General features: G+C 41.9%; 2 long non-coding RNA genes across 3 annotated transcripts; both read left to right on the plus strand.

The window, feature by feature from the left end:
* The first annotated feature begins 4,736 nt into the window (after positions 1–4,736).
* lncRNA:CR44970 (long non-coding RNA:CR44970) lies at positions 4,737–5,165 on the plus strand. 2 transcript variants are annotated; one of them, NR_124226.1, is made up of 2 exons: positions 4,737–4,835; positions 4,922–5,165. It is a non-coding gene; the product is annotated as a long non-coding RNA:CR44970 (long non-coding RNA). The 2 variants fall into 2 exon arrangements; NR_124225.1 differs by having other exon boundaries at positions 4,737–5,165.
* A 193-nt stretch (positions 5,166–5,358) lies between these two features.
* lncRNA:CR44971 (long non-coding RNA:CR44971) lies at positions 5,359–5,737 on the plus strand. The gene is made up of 2 exons (NR_124227.1): positions 5,359–5,521; positions 5,585–5,737. It is a non-coding gene; the product is annotated as a long non-coding RNA:CR44971 (long non-coding RNA).
* Positions 5,738–8,593: the final 2,856 nt, after the last annotated feature.

An 8,593-nucleotide genomic window follows, 5' to 3' on the forward strand; every position in this document is an offset into this window, starting at 1 on the left:
AGAGTTAAAGCCAAACCCAGACTTCACCCAACCCAATCCATTGATCTTCCCGAGCTCTCGGCATCCACTAACGCCCCACCACCCTAACGACCCCCTACCACCCTGAAAGCGAGCTCCTCGAAACAATTAAATGCTTAGCTCGACAAAAGTCTGCGGTTCGCATTAAATCATCAGTCTGCAGTTGACTCCAACTCTATGGCGCTGCAGCGAGCTCCTCATTTTCCTCATTTCCCTCATTTGCCCCGCATCAGCTGAATAATTTACATAAGCAGCGACCACGGACTGCAGCTCCATTCCCGTTCCAAGGGCTCCAAAGGATCTACATCGCCGCTGCTGGCGACAAAAGAGGATGCCAAATTAAAGCCAAAAACCCATGCAGGCAAATCCCTCAACCAGACCTCAGCCGAAAATAAAAACAACAAATAATCCAACTGCTTCCCCTTGGCAATCTTTTTCACCCATTGTATTGTTTCTTGCACGGTATTCAAAGTAAAAAAAAAAAAAAACAAATTTCCTGTTTAAGGATATAACATGCGTGAAAATAAATACAAGAAACATTTTAATAAGTGCAGAAAATAAAGGTAAACATATAATATCATTTATATTTAATGGATTTATAACTTTTCAAGACATTTTGAAAATATTTTCACATTATAAAGATAATTTTTCTGAATTAGGTATCGCATAGTCGAAATATTGCGATAATTTTTGTGTAGATTTTCTTCAATGTTTTTCCTGCGTTTTTTTTTTAGGTTCTGTTTTTTTTGCTCAGAGGTTTTGTTTGGATTTTCGTGCATTCGCTTGCGGAATTTTCGTGCTGTTGACTCGGCAACGCATATGAATGTCTGTCCCTCTCCTTCGGTAACCCCATATAGAATATCTCCTCGCCGCCCCTGGCCCTCCCCTTTTTGCATTTAGGTAGTGTGCATATGTGTTGGCGCATACATAAACAATGCCACCAACAACGGGAAGAACAACCCGTGGTACGGAACGACCGGGCACCCAACACAGGCATAACAATGACAAAAGAACGCATTTCTCCCCATTCGACCCATTAGATACCCCTTCCATGAGCACACATACCCCGTCCATGGCCGTCTCCCTGTTCCTGTTTCTGCTCATGGCTGGTTTATTATGCAAAAGTTATGCAAAGATAAGCAAAACTATGAGCAACGACAGCAGCTCAGCAGCCAAAAAATTGTAAACGTACCACATCACATGGAAAAATAGTGTAGCTATTCAGTTGAAAAGTAAACCCAATTCTTAAGACCCAACATTTTGAAATAACTAAAGGTTTTTAATGGGATTTATTTCTTTAAATACTATGTATAATATATATTTTAAAAAAATAAGTTACTTTAGGATATTTCTAAACTTGCGTTCCCTTCTATAAGATAGGTTTAATCACTTGGTAAGTCATTTCTTCAAGGCTGAAAGCAAATTAAACAATAATTTTTTTGTGTGCATTTTTCGCTACAAAAAGACAAACGGGTTCAGGTTCCTGTTCTTTTCGATTTGATTTTTTTTTGGGTGTTTCTGTTGATGCGGTGGGAAGTCGGGCAGCTGTTATGGGACACCCACCAAGTCATTCAAGTTAATTGTGCGGCCAAATGCAAAAATCAACTTTTTTACAAGTTCAACGGCAGAGGCGTAGTTCTGGGATGGATGGTGAGTGCAGGGGGGGAGGGACCTTTGGGTTTATGGGGGCTCGTCGGCACCTCGTGAACGAAATGGACACTTAAACTCTAATCGAAAAACTTTTCCCCATATACAAGTCACTTTAAAATGCGCTTAATTTGATCAGCGTGCGGCGATTGTCGGCGGCGAAAGAGACTTTTGCTTCTCAAATCTCATTTCTCTTCTCAGTTGTTATCCAGTTACCTCAGTTTCCCAGTATCCAGCCCCGATTTTCCCTTTTTCCCGCGCGCAGATTACCATAATGAGCTCTGCGATGGGCACAATTGTTATAAACTTGTTACTGCCATTCGACTACAATTTGTTGCCGTTCTCTTCCTTACATTCATTATTTTATTCTTTCTGTGAGCGTTTTTGAAATTGGTTATAGAATAGCCCGGCCTGCAGACACATGAAATGATGCGGAAATGGCGATAAAATTTGGGGAAAGTCCTTCAATGCGGACGATTAGACTTTTGAAAGGGGACTTCTTTTGTGGGATATTATCAGAGTTACGATCTCTTTAGTGGAAAAAAGGTGCTTCTCTGTCTACGAGTTAAGATCTGTTTAATGGTCAAAATAAATTCTTTATATGTACAGAAATAGAAGCAAACGGAATAGGTTAACCACTAGGTTAGTTTTTGAGCTTAATTTAAAATTTATGTAATATATAAACTCCTACATAATTATAGCTTATTTGTGGTGAGCTGCACTTTAATAATTTTGTTTTCTTACTATATATTTAGTTAAAATCCCTTGTCAAATACAAGTATGTTGGAGAGCATCTTTAGTTCGCTATTTCAGACGTTGAAACAAATACCCGACTGTCTGTGACAACATCAAGTGTGCATTTGGTGTGTGTGGGATTTTTTCCGTTTGCCGTGGAGTGAGTCAAGTGCACACTTTTGGTCCACTCTGCTCTCAGCCACACCCACTCACATATCGCCGGTCGGATGACAGCATTCTGTGGTAGCAGTTGCCACTCGACGCGGTCTGCATTCAGCTGCCCCAAAACAGCCTCGACTCGCTCAATTGAAAAATTAAGCAGCCACTTGGTCAAAATGCCGTTTCAATGGGCTCTCGTCCACATCAAAAAGCGGGGGGCTGGTGGCTGGGTCAATCCCAAAATCCGCACCCGGTTCCCAAGCCCATCCCCAATCGCTATACTATAGCTCATCCTGACTTCCAGCCAGCCCGTTCGCCTTGCCGGCTTTAATTGTCGACATCTGGGCCTGACATGTAAATGCGAAAGGTTCTTCAAAAAGCAGGATACCAACCACTACAGGATCCACTTCTTTTCAGTGCTGACTAATCATTTTTTCAAAAAGAAGCTAAAAAAAATGTGTCAACTGGCTTACCAAAGGGCTTTACTGGCAATAAAGAATTTAGGAATCATTTAAGTTGGAAGAAATCGTAGTCATATTATTTTATATTCAATATTTTAAATATTTTATGATGCTCCTTAAAATAAAACCACGTTTTATTCCTTTGGATTTAATGTTCACCCAAATGATAGATAATACATTTATAGAGGAATAATTATAATTTAAACGAATTAAATTTGATATAATCCAAAAGATAAATCAAAATTTGGCCAGAATGTAGCCATGTGGACATTCATGCTGAGCTTCCCTCTTTTGGTTGATGGAGCATACTCGTTTGGCACTTATTACATTGGCATCTGCGTATGGTTTTGGCGTTTATTGATGCAAATTTTCCCCTTTTCCTGATCTTTTGGCCGGGAGCCCTGTCGATGGGTACACGGCCACCTAATTGACGTCTAACGTCGAACACAAGTGCGCCGCGCGCTGATTAGGGTTGCCTCTTAAACTGTCTTTTTAGCCCCCCCCTCCATTCACTTTCGCGACCCTAGTCCTGTATATGTCATTCCGTTGTCAAAAAAGTCGGTGGAAAAAATTCGCTGCCAAACCTTTTTACTCCTCCCTTTCATTGCCTTCATCGGAGGACTTTATCCAACGGTTACCCATTTTTAATCGCCTTATTGTTGTGCGCATCTTTTGAATTTCGCATTCCCCATGATTGAGTTGACATTAATGGGCACTTGGAGGTGTCAGCGAATGGCAGCAATTGGCAAACAGTTGGCATCATTTGGCATTCTAAATGGTTTTTATACCCGTGAAATTATCAATAATAAATAATACAAGGTATTTTAGCCGAAAGCTAAATCTAATACGGCCATAAAATTGAATTAAATGAAAACTAAATTTGTCGTCCAACAAATATTTTTCTAAAAGATATAATCAAATTTGATATCTCCTTACGTATCCGCTATAATGCGCTTCGACATCAAACAAATATTTCCACGAGTCTTACTAAAATCTGCATAAGATTTATGGGTTTTTCAATGCATGCAAGACTTTAGTTGTGCTTTCTTTTCCTCGAGCGGAGTTAGCATCAAGCTCATAATTATGTGGGAGTTCCTGATCCGTGTCTATCCAGGTCTCTCCCAGATTTCCAGCTGAAGCCCACTCGTCATCGGCATCGTGGCAGTGGGCGTTCGCTGGCATTCCACGCTCATGTGATCTACTTGGCAAGATTTTCAGCAACTGACACTGCCTGGGATTCAACGGAGTGTGGGCGAACCTGGGGCATACCTTTTGCGAACATTGCTTTAGCAATGTGTATATAGCTGTTTTCTTTTAGCTACCCTGTAGTTAAAAATGGGATTGGGTATGTATAATAGCCGAGCAGTAGAAGTGCAAGTGCAGTTTGCGCGAGATATTCCTAGACAAATCAGTTTACTCTATCTAGATATCTTACCCTTTCCTATGCTTATACTATTTTGAATTTATGAGTTCAATAATTTTATAATCATGGCCCTTGCAAATCGCTATAAATCTCAGCATTGGGTATCCTAAGTTCCGGCTCTGGTTGAACGTTCCATATTTTTTGCTTGGTTTTTCGGCTTGTTGTCACTCCTCGGCCGCGCCTTTTGTTGCATCCACATCCATAGCCACATTCACTGCAGTACTGCATATCCGAGGCTGAGTGCAGTCTTCGCTCTTCGTTGCTCCATTGCAATTCCGTTTGCTGTCGCTTTATTTTTATTTAATTAACTTCATTGGATTGCCATGTCAGGCAGGACAGGGAGCGGTGGATGGGAGCACCGAAGGCTGAACTGCAAGGCAGTCCGTCGTCAGGTAGGTGGGCAAACCAGCTTGCATCTCCGGCCCTGCCCACATGCAAAAGCCCTGGCATCTGCTCCGACTGTCGTTGTCGTTTTCAGCACCTTGACAATGACTTATTGTCGCCAGCCAGCAAGGAGAAGACGGATATGGAGGAGCAGGAGGGAACCAGGAGGTAGTCAGGAGGTAGCCAGGACTCGCTGCATGCGGAGACAGAGCTCATCTCCAGTTCATTGGCAATTCTTTGGCTAAAGTGGCCTTTCTTGTCTGGGCGTGGGCACAGCTCCTCGTGGCGTCGAAACATCTACACAGAAAGAAAATTCTTTTCCCCGAAATCAATCCTATAAAGAGAACTATGATCTATATGTATTAGCTATTTGAATAAAAGAAAGTTTGTAATTTTTTGCTAAACTAAAAGACACACAATCAACACTCTACAATTATGGTGCATTTTAGGTTTGGTTCATATAAAAATTACTTCAAGTGCAATCCTCATTTATATGAGCCCTGCCCGGATGTAAATCAATTTATTTCGCTCAACTTGAATCCGAAATTCGAGGGGTAGTCAATCGAAGGTCGCCCGCGTGGAGTCGATACAATCTGCATTTTTTGGGGTCAGTCAAGCACATCCTGTGCCTCGAGCCTGCCGAGGATACCGGAATGCATATCCTGCGGCGATTTTATTCATGACGCTGCAACCAGTTAAGTGTATCCCTGGGAGCAGTAATTATAATAACCCATCCGAACTTCCCCAACTCTCGCAGATGAGGGCTCCAGCCACATCCCGGCCAAAAACTGAGACGGTCTTAGTCTCCATTTCGGTTTCAGTTGCTTCTATTTCGCACAGAGCAGCCCAGTTGAGCTCACAATGAAAACCGCAAAGTCATCTCCGGTTTATTTACTGGCTAGCAGAAAATAAACCAGAAAGCGATGATGAGACCAAAGGAATCAACAAAGAACAAAAAGGGCAAACCAGCGAGTTTGCACTAAAGTTAATGCAAATGTGTGGATACTCTTGGATTGAACATAAAAAAAAAACATTTCTTTTTTAAAACATCATAAAGTAACGTTCGATAATATATTCAGTTTATTTTAAGCATTGTTTATATTCAAAAGCCACTATAATTTCATGACAATAAAATTTAGTTATTGATTGTAGATTTATAAAGCATACATATTTTAAATATAAACTTTTATTTAGACACATCTATGTATTTGCCCAAAGTATCCATGCTTCTTGCATAGAGTACACATAAATAAATGAAGCCGCATGAATTTTCAGTTGGCAAAAGGCTCTTCTCCGTTCTCCGTTGGCAATGAGCAAAAAACGAAAGCCCAGTCAAGCTGGGGATCCCTCCATCCATTCGCTCCCCACCTTGGGCGATACATCGAATTTAATTTCCTGCCAAAATCGACAGAGACCAAAACATTTCTGCCTCGTCGTTGCGGTGTGAGGCTCAGTCGAGCGTTAAGAATTCGCTCGGTTACTAAAACTTAATTTTGCGGCTTGCATTTCAGGGAATCTTGCTGTCCGATGAATGAAATTTCACACAATTAGCTGTCCCGATCCACCAGATCCCATCCTCAGGCGGAGGCCCAACAACTGACGACCGGCACGTGATCGGGCCAAAAAAAAAGCGATGCGGCCAGAAAAAATGCGCCTATTTCGAACAACAGTTGTCGGCCAAGTTCCAAGCCAGCATGTGGCACTTTCGGCCCGAGTCCCAATCATATTTCAGTGCCAATTGGCGCGAAACTTATTAGACGGCTTCTTCCCACTTTCGCATCGATCCGGGCTTTGGCATTTTATTTTTGGCCCTCAAAGGCGACACCAATTCAAGGTCCCTATCCCTTCAAAGCCGACTCTTTTAGCACACATTCTAAACGGGCTATATATAATTTTTTTTTGTTGGGCTTGAATTATAAAAACCATGCATATAATAGGCTGAAATGAATAGTATGGCCAATTTTTTGACCATGGTATATTATGCCTTCTTTTCCGGTATGAATTATTGGACATCCGATCGAATATAAAGCTACGAATATGGTATCTTCTGGTCTTATAATATATTTTCAAATATAAAAAGCCTTAGCGTTTTACAAGGCATTCATCATTTTCAACCAGAAAGCACGAGAACCACTTTCTCTTGGACTTACGTATAAAGTTGATATGCCATTTATTTTTATAATGACCAGGCGTCATTGAAAATATTGATTGCTAGTAAAGCAGTCTGGATGAAATAAATGCGATCATAAAAATAAATGGCAAGTGATTGCAAGTTTTTGACGCAACACGTGTAATTAATAGACTGCCCATATCAACTTTATACGTAAGTCCAAGAGAAAGTGGTTCTCGTGCTTTCTGGTTGAAAATGATGAATGCCTTGTAAAACGCTAAGGCTGTGCGAACTGTAGGTGTCTATTGTATTATTTACGTCTGCATTGCAAAGCTATATCCCCCACTACTGCTGTAATCCAGCCCAGCTACCATCGCATTCGAGATCCATAAAATGGGCTTCCCATGGTTTTTCGCCCCCATCCCGTGGAGAAGTGTCACACATGTCCTTGTGCGGCTTTGACTTTGGCCCCAGCCGAAAATAGCCAACTGAGGGTCGCCTGCCATGGCAGATGTTGTAGTATTAGTACTTCTTCTCGTTGTTGTTGCTGCTACTGTTGTTGTTGTTGTTATTATTGTTGTTGCAGCGAGTGTGTTGCCCACCAAGTGTGTCACTGTCACACACTTGACGATTTTTCGGGACGGCAATAGGCACTACAGCAGATGCCACACGAACTGGGGGCCCAGAGTCGCAATTGGTAGTACCCTATAGAAAATTCTATTAAAGGTGTATTTATTTTGTAGACGTAGCGTTACATAAACAATCATGTAATTTGTATGTATTTGGCAAACAACATCTATGGAAAAGCACAGAATGTTTTAGGGCTAAGATACATATATTAACTATAAATATCAATGCTAGTTTTATATGATGATTACTTCTAGTTCTAAAAAGTGGAAATAAAAATATATTATTATTTTATTTATTATTATTATATAGTCTTATGTTTCCTTCAACAAAGCTAACGTATATCACTTTCCAAAGTGATAGGGAAGAAGAGAAGGACATAGATGGAACCTCTGTTCTCTGGCGCTGCTCAAGTGTTTGTTATATCTGGCCAAAGTCTCAGTGTCCGTGTCCGTGTCCGTGTCCATAGTACTACCACCCTCGTGTCCTGCTCCATGTGGCCATTTGCTGTACGCCTCCATGGCAAGGACACTATTCTGTAGGTGGCGTTGGTGTTGGTTGGGATGGTGGAACTAGTCTCGGCACAAGGAGCACCGGCAACTGCGTTCACGCAAATAGAAAAGATACTCAAGGCACTCGTTCGAACGAGGGGGTCAGGAAAAACTGTTACGTGATGAGTGCGCATCATGCGGGTCCTGGAACCACAACGGCCGAGGGTATGGCGATGGGCCCAACCACTGGGAAAATCAGGCATCAATGGGCGTTTAAGCCAGCTCGCTTGATGTCCGCAATGAGATTTAAATAGAATCAAATTAGTCTGGAATTTGCCCACTATCATTTGCCGTCGGCAGCACGATACAACCACACCGCCAGCCACCCAACTCCTGGCGGTCAGGCAGCACCACACCCCCCATCAGGGGGCCACCCATTTACCCAGCCTGCAACACCACCAATCCTCCGGTTCAATGGACGCTTTGTAGCTGCATGAGGAATTGTTTGCTTTAGCAGCTTAAATCGTTTACCTAAAAA

The sequence above is a fragment of the Drosophila melanogaster genome, chromosome 2L, assembly GCF_000001215.4.
Source record: "Drosophila melanogaster chromosome 2L".
Taxonomy (NCBI): domain Eukaryota; kingdom Metazoa; phylum Arthropoda; class Insecta; order Diptera; family Drosophilidae; genus Drosophila; species Drosophila melanogaster.